Here is a 21,803-nt window from a genome sequence, read left to right as displayed (position 1 = left end):
AAGGGTGCTGAGGCACTGTCTTTGTTGTTCCCACTCCCACCCTTTTCCCCTCCTGACCCACTCTATTCTAAGCATTGGTCATGTGTGTGTATGTGTGTGTGTGTTTTCCTCACTTTTAAATAAACTTTATCCCTTTGTGCACCGTATTTGTGCCTGTATTTAGAATGCTTTTGTAGGTAACAGCAAAGACCTGGTTTAGGGATTTAGACTCCACTTCCCCATAACACCAGCAGTGTAAAGTAAGGAGCTTGATAACAAAAGATACCAAGTTCCACCTGGCCTACAGCAGCCACATTCATACCAAGAGCCAGCAGTCAGATGTGTTTAAATCTGCCTCCCAGCTCCTGAAGGATGACACCTTCTCAAATGGATAGGCCAGTAATGGCTGCTTACAGGTTTAACACACATCAGGCCCCAGCACATTTACCAAATCCAGGCTGTGAGCTGGCTGATGTGAAAGAGGGTGACGATGCCCCACATCTCAAATATGTTGGATATTTTTTTTTTGACAGGCAGAGTGGACAGTGAGAGAGAGAGACAGAGAGAAAGGTCTTCCTTTGCTGTTGGTTCACCCTCCAATGGCTGCCGTGCTGCAGCCAGCACACCGTGCTGATCTGAAGCCAGGAGCCAGGTGCTTCTCCTGGTATCCCTTGGGGTGCAGGGCCCAAGGACCTGGGCCATCCTCCACTGCACTCCTGGGCCACAGCAGAGAGCTAGCCTAGAAAAGGGGCTACTGGGACAGAATCCGGCGCCCCGACCAGGACTAGAACCTGGGGTGCAGGAGCCGTAAGCGGAGTTTTAGCCTAATGAGCTGCAGTGCCGGCCAAACATGTTGGATATTGAGCAACTGTCCTGTAGCTGAGGGGTGAGAGCAGTGATTGTGCATTTTCCTCAGAGCAAGAAGTTCCATCCCTGGCAGCAAGATGTGGTAACTGGGTAAAATGAACTAGATTCTCCCAACCTCCCTTCTGTTTCAACCATGGAAGGGAAGTGCAGACGAGGGGTCAAGAGAAGAAAAGTCTTCAGTTGGGATTTACATTGTAACATAGCATATTTAGCCACTGTCTGCAGTTCTGGCATCACACACATGTGCTAGTTCAAATCCTGGTTGCTCTGCTTCCAATCCAGATTCCTGCTAATGTACCTGGTAAGGCAGTGGAGGAGGGACTATGTGTTTGGGCCCCTTGCCACCTACATGAGAGACCCAGATAAAGCTCCTGGCTACTGGCTTTGGCCTGGACCAGCTCTGGCCATTGTAACCATTTGGGGCTTAACCCAGGGGTTGGAAAATCTCTCTCTCTCTCTCTCTCTTTCTAATTTTGGCTTTCAAATACATAGAATAAATCTAAAAAATGAAAGAAAAGACTTAAGTCAACCATATGGTTTTTTGGCAATAGTGTCAATCTTAGAAGCCACCAACTCCTGCAATGTGTGCTAGCTCTGGAAACATAACAGTGCAGTCAAATAATGAACACTCAATGTGGTCTAGAATGTTGAGCAGTTGTAAACAGTCATGACCAGAGACTGGACTACAACTTGTGTTTCCCCTCCTTTGGGCACTCTGCAGAATTCCAGAGCTGCTACTGGCTCCCAATTACCAGGGCAAAGTACAGAAATACCAAGATTTGCATTTTTAAAGGCCTGTGCCAAAGCCTTGAGAACTGAGAAAATTATTTCATATACAGGTTTAGGAGCAAAATGTCACCTCCCCTCCAGCCTCCCCTCCCACTGATGCTTTACCCTCCATCCTTCTTCTTTTCTTATTTTTTATTATAATTTTTACAATGACATATTTTTGGTTTATTTTATAATCACAAGGTTAACACTCCACTAAGTAAAGAATTGAACAAATAGTAAGGAGAAGAAAAAAAGTTGTTCTTCAATAGTAGAGATAAGAGCTATTAACAATAATTAAATCTCAAAATGTCAATTTTGCTCAAATGTGTTTCATTTTTGGTACTCTATTAGTTACCAAAGATCAAAAGTCAAGACCCAACTATTTGCTGCCTGCAAGAAACATATCACCAACAAAGATACCAAAGATACCATGCATGCAGTATACATGAAAGTGAAAGGATGGAAAAAGATATTACATGCTAATGGAAAGCAAAAAGGGTAGATATAACCATCCTAATATCAGACAAAATAGACTTTAATAAAATAGACCAAACTGTAAAAAGAAATGGAGAAGGTCTCTATGTAATGAGTAAGGGATAAATTCAACAGGAAGATATAACTATAATAATAGTATATAATAATAGTATAAAAAATGTACATGCACCCAATTACAGGGCTCCTGGCTACTTAAAAGAAATAGTCATGGATCTAAAGGGAGACATAGACTCCAATAGAATGGTACTGGGGGACTTCAACATCCTACTTTAATCAATGGACAGATCAACTAGAAAGAATATCAACAAAGAAACAACAGAACTAATCAACAGTATGAACCAAATGCACATAACTGATATCTAAAGAACTTCTCACCTCACAGTTGCAGAACACACATTCTTCTCATCAGTGCATGGAACTTTCTTTAGGATAGACCATATGCTAGACTATAAAGCAAGTCTCAATGAATTCAAAGAAATAGAAATACTATCAAGAATCTTTTCTGAACACAATGGAATGAAGCTAGAAATTAACAACTTGAGAATCTCTAGATCATATGCAAACACATGGACACTGAACAACATGCTCCTGAATGAACAGTGGGCCATAGAAGAAACCAAAAGAGAAGTAAAAAGATTTCTGGAAATGAATGAAGATGACAATATAACATACCACAACTTGTGGGATAGGGCAAAAGCAATGTTAAGAGAGATGTTTATAGCAACTAGTGCCTGCACTAAGAAATTGGAAAGGCACCAAATGGATGAGCTATCAGTGCATCTTAAAGATCTAGAAAAACAACAATCCAAACATGATAGTTATCTTAATGAGAAAGCCCCAGAGGCCTAAAGGGTTAAATACTTGTAAAATCCTACAGGTGCTTTCAAAAATACTGTGAAGTAAGCAAGTGCCTCTTGTTGGTTGATGAATTTATAATTTTAAACATGGCGACTTAAAGTCTTTTGTCATCCACAGTTATATATGATTTGCTGCTCATAAAACTAAAGAGTTGTGGGTTCTGTGTTTAGCTGCCCTCCTATAGGTTCCTATGGACTTTTTCCAGCCACTTCTATTGTATTCAGTATTTTGGGATGGCTCTGTAAACAGATGAAGCCAATAATGTATTAACAGTAGCAATTTAGAGAAAGTATGGTTAACTGAGGTTACTAAAAACAAAAAGCAATTCAAATCAATTGGCAATCTACAAAAAGAGTTAAAGATTTTAAAAGCTATTATTAAAATGGCTATATTGGTCTATTATGCTATGTTATATGTGTGTACATATTGTATGTCCACATGGGGAAATTTTATTAAGAGTTTTATTTTAAATGGCTTATAGATAAGATTGTCCATAAATTTAAGCTGCTAAAATCAATCAAGGATACATTTTAATTTGTGTGACCTGAATCTGTGTATCATATGTTTTAAACGTGTTGGTAGAAAGAAACTAAAAACATTTTAGATGGTTGTGCTTAAGTTTACTGGTTAAACAACTACACCGTGTTAGATATTTAAGAGGTGTTTTCAAATACATGATTCTTAAAATTTATAGAAGGCATTGGACCTTCTGGTAAATGTTTTCTTAAGTTGTTATCTAATGGTTGAAACTATTTGCTAAGTATTCATGTAATATTGCTAATGTCAGCAAGCGATCTAGGACTTGCTCCCTCATTTCTCTATTCTAAGCCCAACTTGTTCTTTCATTTCTCTATTCTCTTCAAGGTAGGAAACTAATTCTATTCTGAAGGAATCTGTAGGACACACAATCTAATCTTTAGACCTTATAAAAGAGATGGCTAACATTTTTCTGTAATAGCATAGCCAAAATAAGAACTTAAATAATAATCTCATAGCTAGATTCACTTCGCCATCAGCCAAGTATACAGTAAGTAGAAAAAACCTCCCTTTCAGACCAAAGGGAAAGAAAGTGTTAAAGTGAGAATATAATTTTCCTCATGGGCATTGTCTACCTTAGAAAAACTACTACAGAACGTGCCTGTGACTATAGACTTGTAGTTCAGGCCACCGAAGATTAGAGATGGGAAACGGGCACTCCCTTGACTTGCATCCTCTGGTCTGCTTTAACACAAATCAGGAGGAAAAGAAAGCTAGGCATCAGAAGCAATGGGTGGCAGGCCTACTAATGGCTGATCTGTACAGTGATCTGCCCTCAAGGAGACCCAACAGGCCAGTCCACTGCAGTGGCTTTCAAAGTGGTAAGCCTGGGCTTCAGCAGAAGTCAGCTTGTGAAGAGCCCTGGCAGCTCTGCCAAGAGTTGGATCACTGGAAATGGACCTGCCCTGGAGTCGAAGGATGCCCAGGTCAGAGCCACAGATCTTATTGGCTCTAAGCTGAAAAGCCCTTAACTCAGCCCAACTTCCAAAGTGACCACTGCAGCTGAGGGGATGGTCAAGTAGGGTCAGCAACATTGCAGGCAGAACTGTAAATTTCTTGTTAGAGATGCCCCCTGCCTTTACCTGGCCAGCTCTCCTCCCAGGCCAGCCAAGTAATGAAAGTCAACAGAGTGCCTTCCCCCAGGAGGTTCACACCTCCCTTAGGATATACCCCATGTGAAGAGATAGATAGGTCTGGGCCTCTTAACTTACAAGGCCTAAAGCCCACCAGATTATTATCAAGCCCCTTCTATCAGGTTCTATTTGCCTCTCAATCAGAAAACTTAATTGTAGCTTAGACAGCACCTTTCTTAGCTCCTCTAATAATGACTCTGTCCTTTGTTCTAGGTCCTGTCTAGCGCACTTGGGCCTCATTCCTCTGTAACCATAACCTGTACCACCAATGGCTCTACTCCCAACCTGTGTGTACTGATGGTCCTCTTCCCCACTTAATGCTGTATAATTGTGCAGACCTGGTAAATGCCACTCTTAGGATCATTGGTTACTATCCTCACTCTGTCTTTTATGACCTTGTCTAAATATGATCAGAGTCGGCAAACTTGGAAGGCTTCCATAGCCTTGGCAACTCATGACGACAGCCTAGGGTGGTTACTGGTTACTCAAACAGTATGTTTCACTTTGTGTTTCTATGTGGGTGCAAACTGTTGAAATCTTTATACTAAATTGATCTTCTTTCTATAAAGAGAATTGAAAATGAATCTTGATGCAAATAGAAGGGGAGAGGGAGCGGGAGATGGGAGGGTTGCGGGTGGGAGGGAAGTTATGGGAGGGAAAGCCATTGTAATCCATAAGGTGTACACTGGAAATTTATATTCATTAAATAAAAGTTAAAAAAAATAAAAAAAGAGAAAAGAAATAGAGAAGAATTAAACTAAATTGAAACCAAAAAACAATACAAGGGACCAGTGGAATGATCTGAATTTTATAAAATATTTGATACACTGTTGACCCAACTAATCAAAGAGAAGAGGGAGAAGACTCAAATCAATAGAATCAGAGATGGAAAAGGAAATATAACAACAAATACCACAGAAATAAAAATAATTATCAGAAATCACTACAGCTATATTCCAACAAATTGGAAAATCTAGAAGAACTGAATAGATTCCTGAGTACAATCTACCAAAATTGAGTCATGAAGACATAGAAATCCTAAACAGACCAATTACCAAGATGGAACTTTAATGAGTAATAAAGAACAATAAAAATAAGCCAAAGAACTGGATGGCTTCACTGATGAATTCTGTCAGACATTTAAAGAACTAATTCCAGTTCTTCTCAAGTTATTCAAAACAACTAAAAAAGAAGGAATCTTCTTGAACTCATTCTATGAAGCCATCATCACTCTAATCCTAAACCAGCAAAGGTTACAACAGAAAAAGAGAACTATAAACCAATATCCCTAATGAATATAGATGTAAAAATCCTCTACAAAATACAACACCACATCAGAAATATAATTTACCTGGACCAGATGGGATTTATTCCTGGTATTGAGGAATAGTTCAACATTTGCAAATCAAGAAATCATATTAACATAAGATCACATTAACAAATTGAAGAAAAAATTATATGATTATTTCAATAGATGCACAGAAAACATTGATAAAATATAACATCTTTTCATGATGAAAACTTTAAGCTAATTGGGTATAGAAAGAACACTCCTCAAAAGAAACAGGCAATTTATGATAAACTCAAAGACAACATTTTATTAATGCAGAAAAGTTGGAAACATTCCCACTAAGATCTGGAACAAGACAAGCATACCCACTCTCACCCTGCTGTTCAGTGTAGTCCTGGAAGTTTTAACCAAAGCCAATAGGCAAGAAAAACAAATCAAAGTGATACAAATTGGAAAGGAGGAAGTCAAACTATGCCTAATTATAGATAACATGATTCTATATATAGCTGAATCAAATGACTACTAAAAGACTAGTGGAACTTATAAAGGAGTTTGCTAATATGGCAGGGCATAAAATTAACATACAAAAATAAATAACCTTTGTATACACAGAAAATGTCATGGCTGAGAAAGAATCTCTAAGTCAAAACCATGCACAATAGGTACAAAAATTTAAATAGTTTGGAATAAATTTAACCGAAGATGTCTAAGATCTTTATGATGAAAATTACAAAGCATTGAAGAAAGAGATAGAAGAAAAAATGTAAACATTTTCCAGCTTCATGTATTTGAAGCCAAAATTAACAAATGGGATTATAGCAAATAGAGAAGCTTCTGCATTGCAAAATAAGCTATCAGCAAAGTGAAGAGGCATTTGATAGAATGTAAGAAAACATTTGCAAATTATGCAACTGATAAAGGGTTAATATCCAGAATATGTAAAGAGCTCAAGGAACTCAGCAACAACAAAACAAAAATCCAGTTAAGAAATGGACAAAGAACTTAAACAGGCATTTTTCCAGATAGGAAATTCAAATGTCCAAAAGACACTTGAAAAAATGCTCAGGATCATTATCCATCAGGGAAATGCAAATCAAAACCACAATGAGGTTTCACTTTACCTGTTAGAATGGTTTTCATACAGAAATCACCAAACACCAAATGCTGGCAAGGTATTGGGTAAAAAGTACCCTAATCCACTGTTGGTGGGAATGTACACTGGCCCAGTCATTGTGGAAAACACTATATAAGTACTTCAGAAATCTAAATATAGACCTACCATACGATCTAGCCATTCCACTGTGGGAATTTACCGAAACCAAAATAAATCAGCACATGAAAGGATGATCTGTTTTCCATGTTCAGTGCAGTTCAATTCAAAATAGCTAAGATGTGGAATCAACCTAGAGGTTCATCAACTCATCAACTGTTGACTGGATAAAGAAATTATGGTATGTACACACACACACACACACACTATAGAGTACTACTCAGCTTCGAAATAAAATGAACTGGAAACCATTATACTTAATGAAATAAATCTGTCTCAAAAAGGCAATTAAATATGTTTTCCCTGATCTGAGGTACCTAATAGAGTACCTAAAATGTAATGTATTGGAGAGAAATAGACATTTGAGATTCAATGAATGTTTATAGCCTTTGTCTCTTCTGTTGAGGGACATGGTTTTTTCCTTCATACTATTTGTTTATCTCTTAGTGCAGATTTAACTTATGATCATTAAAAGAACTGCAAGTAGGTCTTTGTAAAAATTAAGAATTGGAATGGGATAGGGAGCAGGAAGAAGTATTGGAGTGTGAGTGGTGAAAGGGTAGGGTGAGAAGTATCACTGTGTTCCTAAATCTATACTTATGTAATACAGGAAATGTGTATAATAAATAAAACTTAAAAAAAGAAACAAAATGATGCCTAAATTCATAAGGAAACACAAGAGATCCCAAATAGCTAAAGCAGACTTATACAACAGAAGCAAAGTCAGAGGCATCACAATACCAAATTTTAAGACATACTACAGGGCAGTTATAATCAAACAGCTTGGTACTGGCAAAAAAAAAAATAGACATGTAGACAATGGCTCATAAGAGAAACTCCACAAATCAGTCTATTCATCAACAACCAACTTATTTTTGATAAAGGAGCTAAAATCAATCCTTGAGTAAGGACATTTACTTCAACAAATGGTGCTGGGAAAACTGGATCTCTGCATACAGAAATATGAAATAAGACCACTACTTACACCTTTTAAAAAAACTGCCTCGAAATGGATCAAGGACTTAAATCTATGGCCTATTAACACCAAATTACTAGAGAACATTGGGGAAACTCTGCAAGACATTGATATAGGCAAAAACTTCTTGGAAAAGACCCCAGAAGCACAGGCAATCAAAACAAAAAATTGACAAATGGGATCACAACAAGCCTCAAAGTTTCTGCACTGCAAAAGAAACATCAGCAAAGTGACGAGGCAACCAAAGAGAATGGAAGATAATATTTGCAAATTATGCAACCAATAGAGGAATCCAGAATTTATAAAGAGTTCAAGAATCTGAACAACAAAGCCAACAATTCAGTTGAGAAATGGGCAATGATTTGAACAGGCATTTTCTCAGAGAGGAAATTCAAATGGCCACAGACACATGAATAGATGCTCAGAATCATTAGCCATAAAGGAAATATAAATTAAAAGCACAGTGAAGTTTCATCTCACCATAGTTAGATTGGCTTTCATACAGAAATCAATAAATAAAAAATGCTGGCAAGGATGTGGGTAAAAAGTTACCCTAATCTACTGCTGGTGGGAATGTACACTAGTGCAGCCATTGTGGAAGACCCAAAGGAGATACCTCAGAAATCTGAATATAGACCTACCATATCACCCAGCTATCCCATTCCTGAGAATCAGCATAAGAAAGAGTGATCTTGGGGCCAGTGCTGTGGCACAGCAGGTTAACACCCCAGCCTGATGCACTGGCATCCAATATGGGTGCTGGTTCAAGACATGGCTGCTCCACTTCCAATCCTGAACCGCCAACATCCCATGTGGAGGCCGGTTCAAGACCCGGCTGCTCCACTTCTGATCCAGCTCTCTGCTATGGCCTGGAAAAGCAGTAGAAGATGGCCCAGTCCATGTGCCCCTGCACCCACATGCGAGACCCAGAAGAAGCTCCTGACTCTTGGCTTCGGATCAGCACAGCTCCGTCCATTGTGGCCAACTGGGGAGTGAACCATCAGATGGAAGACCTCTCTCTCTCTCTCTCTCTCTCTCTCTGCCTCTCCTCTCTCTGTGTAACTCTGATTTTCAAATAAATAAATAAATAAGAAAGAGTTATCTTACCTCCATGTTTATTGCAGCCCAATTCACAATAGCGAAGATTTGGAGACAACCCAGATGTACATCAACTGATGATCGGATAAATAAATTACGGTATATATACACTATGAAATACTACTCAGTGGCAAAAAACAATGAAATTCTGTCTTTTGCAACAAAATGGATGCAGCTGGAAGCCATTATAATTCTTAAAATAAGTCAGTCCCTAATACAGATACTATATGTCTTCCCTGATCCGTGCTAAGTAATAGAATATTCCCTTTTATTGTAGGGGTTCCTACTAACCTCCAACCCACATAGCTACTCTCCTGAGGAGACAGAGGAAGCCTGTTAATGAAGATATTCACTAGATCCTCATGATTGGTGGAGGGATGACCAGGGGCACATATTTTTTTAACCAAAAATCTTCAATGGAATGTAATTAAGTGACTCCACAGTATTTGCCATCTGGGTCAGAATATCCACTTGTTATTAAGACCTTTGTGGGAAAAGACATGATTACTCAATAAGTGCTGAAAAACTGTAAGATATGTTTGGAGACTAATTCCCAAAATGCCCACTTACAGACCCCAGGAGCACAATGTAAGAGAAACTACCATGGAGAAGAATGGAAAATTCACTTCACTCACATGCTGTGAGGGAAATATTCCCATTACCTCCTGGTACTGGTAGACACCAACCCTGGTTGGAGAAAGGCTTATCTCTATTGCACTGAGCAAGCTCAAGAAGTATTGAAGGTGTTAGAATATTATATTATTCCTTGCTTTAGTGTTCCCTATAGACTCCAGAGTGACAATGGTCCTGATTTTCATTCAGAAATCACTTAAAGGATCTCACATCCCCTGGGAAGTAATTATCATCTTTACTGGGCCTGATGACCCAAGTCACTGGGCCAATGAAATCCTTAAATGACACTTAGGTAATTTAACCCAAGAAACTAAATTGAAATGTCCTAAACTTTTTTTCTGGTGATTTTAATTAGGATGAGAAATACTCTTAGATTCTAGGGCCTATCTCCTTTGAGATTAAGTATGAGCACCTTTTTTTATTTTGCTTTTGTTTTTAGAAAAGTATATCTTCCTTGATGAGGAAACAGGAGAGGTTTTAAATTAAGTCCAAAAAAGTACAGAGTTCCAACAGCTCCTATCAGCCCTCATTCAACTGAGCCTGGCTCTTTTCCTGAAGATATGCCTCTTTTCTACCCAGGAGCCCCCACTCTGATTATGTCTTTTGGACACTCAATACTTTAGTCTGCCCAGAGGGGTAGGAGCTCTCCCAGTAATCTTATCCATTTCAGTGGCAGTTAAAGTTGTACATATTGCTGTGTGGATCCATCATTCTCAAGTAAAACCTCAGAGTGCCAAGCTAGACTCTGAGGACAATACGAAACCTCCAGAGACAATCACAGAGCCTCATTACATGGATGGGCCAGTACAGGGCCTCATTTATCTCTTCAGGCAGATTTCACTTCAAGAGTATTTTCATCCTAATATTCTGTGGCCCATAAGAATATTTAAGCACTGTGTCAGTCAAAAGCAGAGGTAGATTAAAGGAATAGCTCCTAGTTTACACAGTATAATGGGTGACTATAATTCACAATAGTCTACTAAATATTTTATGTTAAAATAGAAGAAGTAGCTCTGAATTTCTAAACACAGAATAAAATAGTGGAGAAAATGTTGGTTGCCCTGGTTTGAACACTACACATTGTATACATAGGTTGAGATGCCATTTATAAATTTGCAGTCTATAACCATCTAGTAATACAAATTAAAATTAGTTAAAATAAAGGTTTTTACAATGTTATTCAAATGTTTATAGATTAAGGAGTTACAAATATAAGACAATAAATGATGAAATAGAATATTTTAGAATTTCTTGATATCAAGTGAAATCACTGATTATATGCAACATGATTGATTTTATAAAATCACAAGGGAGAAAATGGATAAATAAAAGAATGAACAATATCAGTGTTAGGGATAATTAGTGAATCTTATATTTTCCTAATCATAACCTCACTGAATTCCCAACAGGAATGACCAAAATGCTCCAAGAATTTTCATTAAGCTAATGAAAATATAAAAGCATAATTTTTATCATTTTACATTAAGACTTTCCTGATTGTTTGCTGAACTTTTAAAACTGTCTTATTTCTCATTACATTTCTGGCCTTACTCACCATATGATGCTTTATGAAGTAGTTGAGCAATTTGAAATGTTGTTTCCTCTACCAGTTTTTAATTTTAAAACATAGCTTTGTGGCATCGAATTCAGAGCCTGCCCATATTTCTCCTTTGTCAGCTAAATGATTGCTGAGTTTCATCCACAGAAGACCCTGGAGTGACACTGCAAGGTGATAGATAGAATCACACATCTCTTCTAACTCTCTACTCTTCATTTGTTCATTATTGTTGGGTTTTAAGAACATAATTGCTAAAGAATATACTTAATAATATTTTTTTTAACTTTTATTTGATGAATAGAAATTTCCAAAGTATAGCCCATGGGTTACAATGGCTTCCCCCCTCCCATAACTTCCCTCCTGCCCGCAATCCTCCCCCTTCCCGCTCCCTTTCCCCTTCCATTCATGTAAAGATTCATTTTCAATTCTCTTTGTATACAGAAGATCAGTTTAGTATATATTAGGTAAAGATTTCAACATTTTGCCCATATAGCAACACAAAGTGAAAAAACTACCATTGGATTACTAATTATAGCATTAAATAGCAATGTACAGCACATTAAAGACAGAGATCCTACATAATTTTTTTTCAAATTAATTAATTTTCTATGCCATTTCCATTTTAACACCAGGTTGTTTTTTTTTTTCATTTCCAATTCCCTTTATATACAGAAGATCACTTCAGTATATAATTAGTAAAGACCTCATCAGTTTGTGCCCACACAGAAACGCAAAGTATAAAAATACTGTTTCAGTACTAGTTATAGCATCACTTCGCTTTAGACGACACATTAGGGACAGATCCCACATGGGGTGTAAGTACACAGTGACTCCTGTTGCTGATTTAACAATTTGACACTCCTGTTCATGGCGTCAGTAATCTCCCTAGGCTCTAGTCATGAGTTGCCAGGGCTATGGAAGCCTTTAGAGTTCGCTGACTTCGATCTTATTCTGATAGGGTCATAGTCAAAGTGGAAGTTCTCTCCTCCCTTCGGAGAAGGGTACCTCCTTCTTTGATGGCCCCATTCTTTCCACTGGGATCTCACTCACAGAGATCATTCATTTAGGTCTTTTTTTTTTTTTTCCATGATATCTTGGCTTTCCATGCCTGCTATACTCTCATGGGCTCTTCAGCCAGATCTGAATGCCTTGAGGGCTGATTCTGAGGCCGGAGTGTTGTTTAGGACATCTGCCATCCTATGAGTCTGCTGTGTATCCCACTTCCCATGTTGGATCTTTCTCTCCCTTTTTGATTCTATCAGTTAGTATTAGCAGATACTTGTCTTGTTTGTGTGATCTCTTTGACTCTTAGACCTATCAGAACTATCAATTGTGAGCTGAAATTGATCACTTGGACTAGTGCGATGGCATTGGTACATGCCATCTTGATGGGATTGTGTTGGAATCCCCTGGCACATTTCTAACTCCACCATTTGCGGCCAGTCCGATTGAGCATGTTCCAAATTGTTCGTCTCCTCCCTCTCTTTTTCCACTCTTAGATTTAACAGGGATCACTTTTCAGTTAAAATTTAAACACCTAAGAATAATTGTGTGTTAATTACTGAGTTCAACCAATAGTACTAGAACAACAACAACAACAACAAATACTAAAAAGGATAAAGTATTACATTGTACATCTAAAGTCAGGACAGGAGCTGATCAGTTCATTGTTGCTTATAGTGTCCATTTCACTTAACAGGTTTCCCCTTTGGCGCTCAGTTGTCACCGATCAGGGAAAACAAATGATATTTTTCTCTTTGGGACTGGCTTAATTCACTCAGCATGATGTTTTCCAGATTGCTCCATCTTGTTGCAAATGACTGGGTTTCATTGTTTCTTACTGCTGTATAGTATTCTATGGAGTACATGTCCCATAATTTCTTTATCCAGTCTACTGTTGATGGGCATTTGGGTTGGTTCCAGGTCTTAGCTATTGTGAATTGAGCTGCAATAAACATTAATGTGCAGATGGCTTTTTTATTTGCCAAATTAATTTCCTTTGGGTAAATTCCAAGGAGTGGGATGCCTGGGTTGTATGGTAGGGTTATGTTCAGGTTTCTGAGGAATCTCCAGACTGACTTCCATAGTGGCTTAACCAGTTTGCATTCCCACCAACAGTGGGTTAGTGTCCCTTTTTCCCCACATCCTCTCCAGCATTTGTTGTTGGTAGATTTCTGAATGTGAGCCATTCTCACCGGGGTGAGATGGAACCTCATTGTGGTTTTGATTTGCATTTCTCTGATTGCTAGTGATTTTGAACATTTTTTCATGTGTCTGTTGGCCATTTGGATTTCCTCTTTCGAAAAATGTCTGTTGAGGTCCTTGGCCCATCTCTTAAGTGGGTTGTTTGTTTTGTTGTTGTGGATTTTCTTGATTTCTTTGTAGATTCTGGTTATCAATCCTTTATCTGTAGTATAGTTTGCGAATATTTTTTCCCATTCTGTTGGTTGCCTCTTCACTTTCCTGACTGTTTCTTTTGAAGTACAGAAACTTCTCAATTTGATGCAATCCCAAATGTTAATTTTGGTTTTGACTGCCTGTGCTGTTGGAGTATTTTCCAGGAAGTCTTTGCCTGTGCCTATATCTTGCAGGGTTTCTCCAATGCTCTCTAATAATTTGATGGTTTCGGGTCGTAGATTTAAGTCTTTAATCCATGTTGAGTGAATTTTTGTGTAAGGTGATAGGTATGGGTCTTGCTTCAAGCTTCTGCACGTGGAAATCCAATTTTCCCAGCACCATTTATTGAATAGACTGTCCTTATTCCAGGGATTAGATTTGGATCTTTGGTCAAATATAAGTTGGCTGTAGATGTTTGGATTGATTTCTGGTGTTTCTATTCTGTTCCATTGGTCTATCCATCTGTTTCTGTACCAGTACCATGCTGTTTTGATAACAACTGCCCTGTAGTATGTCCTAAAATCAGGTATTGTGATGCCTCCGGCTTTGTTTTTGTTGTACAGGATTGCTTTGGCTATTCGAGGTCTTCTGTGTCTCCATATGAATTTCAGCATCATTTTTTCCAGATCTGAGAAGAAGGTCTTCGGGATCTTGATGGGTATTGCATTGAATGTATAAATTGCTTTTGGGAGAATAGACATTTTGATGATATTGATTCTTCCAATCCATGAGCATGGAAGATTTCTCCATTTTTTGGTATCCTCTTCTATTTCTTTCTGTAAGGTTTTGTTGTTTTCATCGTAGAGATCTTTAACGTCTTTGGTTAAGTTTATTCCAAGGTATTTGATTGTTTTTGTAGCTATTGTGAATGGGATTGATTTTAGAAGTTCTTCCTCAGCCGTGGCATTGCCTGTGTATACAAAGGCTGTTGATTTTTGTGCATTGATTTTATATCCTGCTACTTTGCCAAACTCTTCGATGAGTTCCAGCAGTCTCTTAGTAGAGTTCTTTGGGTCCCCTAAATAAAGAATCATATCATCTGCAAAGAGGGATAGTTTGAGTTCGTCCTTCCCGATTTGTATCCCTTTAATTTCTTTTTCTTGCCTAATAGCTCTGGCCAAAACTTCCAGAACTATATCGAATAGCAGTGGTGAGAGTGGGCATCCCTGTCTGGTACCAGATCTCAGTGGAAATGCTTCCAACTTTTCCCCATTCAATAGGATGTTGGCCGTGGGTTTTTCATATATTGCTTTGATTGTATTAAGGAATGTTCCTTCCATACCCAGTTTGCTTAGAGTTTTCATCATGAACGGGTGTTGTATTTTATCAAATGCTTTCTCTGCGTCTATTGAGAGAATCATATGGTTTTTCTTCTGCAGTCTGTTAATGTAGTGTATTACGTTGATTGTTTTGCGAATGTTGAACCATCCCTGCATACCGGGGATGAATCCCACTTGGTCTGGGTGGATGATCTTTCTGATGTGTTGTTGCAATCTATTGGCCAGAATTTTATTGAGGATTTTTGCATCTATGTTCATCAGGGATATTGGTCTGTAATTCTCTTTCAATGTTGCGTCTCTTTCTGGCTTAGGAATTAAGGTGATGCTGGCTTCATAGAAAGAATTTGGGAGGATTCCCTCTTTTTCGATTGCTCTGAATAGTTTGAGAAGAATTGGAGTTAGTTCTTCTCTAAATGTCTGGTAGAACTCAGCAGTGAATCCATCTGGCCCTGGGCTTTTCTTTGTTGGGAGGGCCTTTATTACTGTTTCAATTTCTGTGTCAGTTATTGGTCTGTTTAGGTTTTCTATGTCTTCCTGGCTCAATTTAGGGAGGTTGTATGTGTCCAAGAATCTGTCCATTTCTGATAGATTTCCCTGTTTGCTGGCATACAAGTCCTTGTAGTAATTTCTGATGATTCTTTTTATTTCTGTGGCGTCTGCTGTTATGTTTCCCATTTCATCTCTGATCCTATTGATTTGGGTCTTTTCTCTTCTTTTTTTAGTTAGTTGGGCCAATGGGGTGTCAATTTTGTTTATTTTTTCAAAAAACCAGCTCCTCGTTTGGCTGATTTTTTGTAATGTTTTTTGGATTCAATCCTGTTGATTTCTTCTCTGATTTTAATTATTTCTCTTCTCCTACTGGGTTTGGGTTTGGTTTGCTGCAGATTTTCTAGATCCTTGAGATGACTTGAAAGCTCATCTATTTGGTGCCTTTCCAATTTCTTGATGTAGGCACCTATTGATATAAACTTTCCTCTTAACACTGCTTTTGTTGTATCCCATAGGTTTTGGTATGTTGTGCTGTTATCCTCATTTACTTCCAGAAAATTTTTGATTTCTCTTTTAATTTCTTCTATGACCCATTGTTCATTCAGGAGCATGTTGTTCAATCTCCATGTGTTTGCACGTGCTCTAGGGATTCCTGAGTTGCCAATTTCCAATTTCATTCCTTTGTGGTCTGAGAAGCTGCATGGTATGATTCTAATTCTTTTGAATTTGCTGAGACTTGCTTTATGGCCTAGTATGTGGTCAATCCTAGAGAGGGTTCCATGTACTGCTGAGAAGAATGTAAAGTCCTTAGATGTAGGATGAAAAGTTCTGTAGATATCTGTTAGATCCATTTGGGCTATAGTGTCATTTAAATCTACTGTCTCCTTGTTGATCTTCTGTCCTGTTGATCTGTCTATCTCTGAGAGTGGAGTATTGAAATCCCCCAGTACTACTGTATTGGGGTCTAAGTCTCCCTTTAAGTCCCTTAACAAGTCTTTTAAATAAACTGGTGCCCTGTAATTAGGTGCATATACATTGATAATCGTTATATCTTCCTGTTGAATTGATCCCTTAATCATTAAATAGTGCCCCTCTTTATCTTTCTTAACAGTTTTTGTGGTAAAGTTTATGTTGTCCGATACTAAGATGGCTACGCCCACTCTCTTTTCATTTCTGTTGGCATGGTATATCTTTTTCCAGCCTTTCACTCTCAGCCTGTATGGATCATTGTTGGATAGATGGGTTTCTTGTAAGCAGCAAAAGGATGGGTTTTGTTCCTTAACCCAATCAGCCAATCAGTGTCTTTTAACTGGACAGTTCAAGCCATTAACATTCAATGTGACTATTGAGAAGGAGTAACTTTGCCCTGCCATTAGCCAAAGATACTTTCTAATATATGGTTTGAGATTCCTGTGATCTTTTGGTGTGAGGTTTCCTACCTTTACCTTCTTTCATATTGGTGACCATGTTTCTGTGTTTCTGTATGTAACACATCTTTAAGCATCTTTTGCAGGGCTGGACGAGTGGCGACAAATTCTTTCAGTTTCTGTTTGCTGTGAAAGGTCTTTATTTCACCTTCATTCATAAATGAGAGCTTTGCAGGATATAATATTCTGGGCTGGCAGTTTTTCTCTCTTAGCACCTGGGCTATGTCTCGCCATTCTCTCCTAGCTTGCAGGGTTTCTGAAGAGAAGTCAGCTGTGAGTCTAATTGGAGATCCTCTGAGAGTAATCTGGCGTTTCTCTCTTGCACATTTTAGGATCTTTTCTTTGTGTTTCACTGTGGTGAGTTTGATTACGACGTGTCGTGGTGAGGATCTCTTTTGGTCATGTTTATTAGGGGTTCTATGAGCTTCCTGTATTAGGATGTCTCTGTCTTTCTCCAAACCTGGGAAATTTTCTGCTAGTATCTCACTAAAAAGGCCTTCTAATCCTTTCTCTCTCTCCATGCCTTCAGGTACTCCTAGAACCCGAATGTTGGGTTTTTTAAGAGTATCCTGTAGATTCCTGACAGTATTTTTTAGATTTCTGATTTCTTCTTCTTTTCTTTGATTTGATTGTTTCCTTTCCTGTTCTCTGTCTTCTAAGTCCGATATTCTCTCTTCTGCTTCGTCCATTCTGTTTTTAAGACTCTCTAATGTGTTTGTCATTTGATCTATTGAATTCTTCATTTCATTATGATTTCTCATCACTATCACCATTTCTTGTTCCACTAGTTGTTTCAATTCATTTTGATTCCTCCTTAATATTTCATTTTCACGAGAGAGATTTTCTATCTTGTCCATGAAGGATTTCTGTAGTTCAAGAATTTGTTTTTGAGAACTTCTTAATGTTCTTAGCAATTTTTTGAGATCTGCTTCTTGCATTTCTTCAATCTCCTCATCTTCATAATCTTGAATTGGGGTGTCTTTTTCATTTGGGGGTGTCATAGTGTCTTCCTTATTCTTGTTAGCTTGGTTTTTGCGTTTGTTGTTTGGCATGTTGGAGATATTTGGTTTCTTCACTGTGGTGTTTTTTCTTGTTACACTATGGCTCTATATTAAGTGGACTGTCTGCTTTCAGTGGTGCCTTAGAGGCTTGAGATGAGTGTGGACTGAGAGCTGTGTTTGGTTCCTCAGGGCTGAGGGTGTGTCAAAGATGACACTCCCAGGTTAGGTGTGGTAAATCTCTCTCTTTTTTGATTCAAAAGGGAAGTAATTCTGCACAGCTGAATGTAATTGGAGGTAGTTAGCAGGCAAATGATATACCCACAGGAGCCAGAGATCGGAAGCTCTTTCCCAAGGACCACACAGGGAATCTCTGCTGCCCTCAGTGTGGGCTCCAATTCTCCTGCAGTCTCCCACTGGGTTGCCAAGTTAGATGCTAATCTCCTGTTATTTCACCCCTCCCCCCAGAGTCAGGTTTTTCTGCTCGGCTCAGGGCCGGTGCAGACCTGAGGTCGCCCAGCTTATGACGTATGTCCAAAATGGCGCCTGCTCTGTCTTGCTCGCCTTTGAGAGGTGAGCGGAGAGAGAGAAACTTGTGTCCGTATCAGTCACTTTTTTTATTTTTTTTCTCTCTCTTCTAGTTAGCCTGGTGAACTTTTCCCCACGGAGTTTCAAGCCTCGTTCCCTCTAGCCTCCTCTTTCCGCTTGCTCGCTGGTATCTCGGGCTATGGAGGTTCGGCTCACCTCGCGTTCCAGCGCTGGTGCGTTGAGTCTGCCGCTGGTGTCCCGAACTTGGGCTCCCACGCTCTCCACACAGGTCCACTGTGAATCACTAGTTCCGGAAGAGTTTCCGCTGCTGTTTCATCCCCTACTCTTCCTTGACCCTGCAGTATCTCCACTTATATTAAACTTTCTCTCCCCCCGGACTAAGTGTGCTTCTGCCTATTCCGCCATCTTGCCCGGAACTCCGAAAAAGCAGAATATACTTAATAATATTAAAGAATATGCTTAAATCATACATGAAGACTTCTTATTAGCATATTTATATTATTTTTACTTTAATAAACATTGTAATTGAAAATTACTTGGCAAATTAATTACTGGAAATTAATTGACAAAATTCCTGGTCATGTAATTAGTTTCTGACAAAGATGGACTAAGCTTCATGTATCATTTTCAAAATGAAGTTCATGATTTCCAAGATGGCTGAATAGGAAAAACCCATACTGACTGCACCCACAGACTGGTAACAGAAATACAAAGGAAGGACAATGTTCACAGTGTACTGATTTAGAGAGATTTTTAGTGGAGAATGGAAAGAAGAGAACAGCACTCCGTGGAGCCATGAGGAGAGAGGTCTGACATGCAGCCACCAGTCTCATGCCACCAGGGACTTCTACATATCCATGATCAGCCCCAGACTGGGAAGCGTCATATTCCAAGGCAAGATAATTGGAGGTTGCCACAGCCTACACCACCAGAAGTTTTGATTGGGGAGAATTCCATCATCTTCATCAGCTTTATGTTTGACCTGGTGAACTGACAGGGGGCTGAGCAGCTGCTTCACTCTGTGAAGGGAGATCATGTTGCTATACTCCTCTCTCCCCAACAAAGCACCAGTCTCAATTTGCTGAGGTAGAGGTAAAGTTGATTTTGCCCTGACTCAGAGACTGGCAGAAAGCTCATTTAGGGCATGGGGAAGCTCACAAGGCAGATGGCAAAAATTCTGCACATGTTGACTGTGAGAGTTCTGGGCATAGGCCATAGAGATAAGAGAGCCATAGGTTGTGGCTGTGTTCCTATGCAATAGCACAGTCTGATTCTGGAAACTCAGAGTTCTTTGTGTACTAGGGACAGATCTCACAGTGTGCTGGGCAGACACACCATTGTGATAGGTTAGTATTCTGTATGGTGCATGTGCCTGGGTGGGTAGTGTGAGCAGGCATCATGAGATTTCTCTAGGTTGTAACTCAGAGGGTTCACCTTAGCACAAAGAAAGGATGAAATTGTGAACACACTAGTCACCTCCAAAATCCCCTCCCCCTACCAACAGTAGTCAGAGACACTATAGTATGCCCAATGTGGGTGTCACGCTGAATTCTTGGGACCATAGCTCCATGGTTCATCCCATCACACAGCCATGAACACAAATCTCAGGCTCTCTACTGACCCAGAGAGGCACCTTTTTAGAATAAAGCCTTCAAATACAAAAGAAAACAAATCCACTAGAGGAGATAACAGCAAGTGACCTCCCAGATGCATAAAAACCAATGTAGAAACACAAGAAACATGAACAAGGAAGGTAATATGACTTCTCAAGAGGATCAGAGTAATACATTAATTTTGTACTATGAAGAAGGGGAAGTTGATAAAATGACTGAAAAGAAATTCACAGAATGATTGTAAGTTTACTCAAAAACAGAGAAAAACAGATATATGAAATAAGAAAATATGTACATGACATAAAGAAGACATTAAGAAAAAGGTTGTTACCTTCTGTTGAAGTATTAGAAATAAAGTATTCCATAAGACAAATGAAAATAAAGTGGAACATGTTAACAACAGACTTGGTGAGTCAGAAGAAAGAGTATCTGATCTAGAAAAAAATTTTGCACAGCAAGGGAAATGCTCAACAAAGCAAAGAGGCACCTGCCAGAATGAAAGAAAATATTTGTAAACTCTGCATCTAATAAAGCACTAATATCCAGAATATATAAGAATTTCAAGAAATTCAACAGCAAAACAAACAATCCAGTGAAGGAATCAGTAAAAAACATGAAGAGGTATTTTTAAAAAGATGAAATACTAATGGACAACAGGCACATGAAAAAAATGCTCAGGATCACTACATATTGGAGAAGTGCAAATAAAAATCACAGTGAAGTATCACCTCACGCAAGTTAGAATAGTTATCATCCAAAATGAAATTAACAAATGATAGCAAAGATGTAGAGAAAAAGGTACCCTAATACACTGTTGGTGGAAATGTAAACTAACACAACCATTATGGAAGACAGTACAGAAATTACGCAGAAAACTAAAAATGGATCTACTCTGTGAACAGCCATCCTACTCCTATAAATTTACCCAAGAAATGAAATTAAGATGTGAAAGACTAATCTGCTCTCCCATGTTTATAGCAGTTCAATTTACAACAGATTGTAGGGAATCAATGTAAAAATCCAATCAATATATTAAGAAAATTTAGTCTATAAGGATGATGGAATATTAATCGGCCATAAAAATAATGAAATCTTGAAATTTGCAACAAAATGTATTTACCTGGAGAACATCTTGTTAAGTTAAATAAGCCAGACCCAAAAGGAAGAACATCACATGTTTTCTCTTATTTGTGATAGTTAACAGAGAGACAGAGAGAGAGAGCTCTTCCATCTAGATGCTAGTTCATTCCCCAAATGGTTGCAATGACTAGGTCTGTACTAGATTGAAGCCAGGAGCCAGGAACCAGGAATGTCTGGGTATCCCATGTGGATGCAAGGGCCCAAGGACCTGTACCATCCTCTGCTGCTTTCCCAGGCACATTAGCAGAGAGCTAGACTGATAGTGGAGCATCCAGGACTTCAATCAGTGCCCATTTGGGATTCTGACATTATAGACAGCGGCTTCACTCACTAAGCCTCTTTAATCAGCAATGAGTAGGTACAGACTTATGATTTTAATATAAAATTGAAAATATCATTTTGACAAAATCATCAATGAATTCACATAAGTTACTTCATTAAGAA

Source organism: Lepus europaeus, chromosome 8 (assembly GCF_033115175.1).
Source record: "Lepus europaeus isolate LE1 chromosome 8, mLepTim1.pri, whole genome shotgun sequence".
Classification (NCBI taxonomy): domain Eukaryota; kingdom Metazoa; phylum Chordata; class Mammalia; order Lagomorpha; family Leporidae; genus Lepus; species Lepus europaeus.
The sequence above is the reverse complement of the archived record's forward strand: the minus strand, read 5'-3'. Positions refer to the sequence as shown.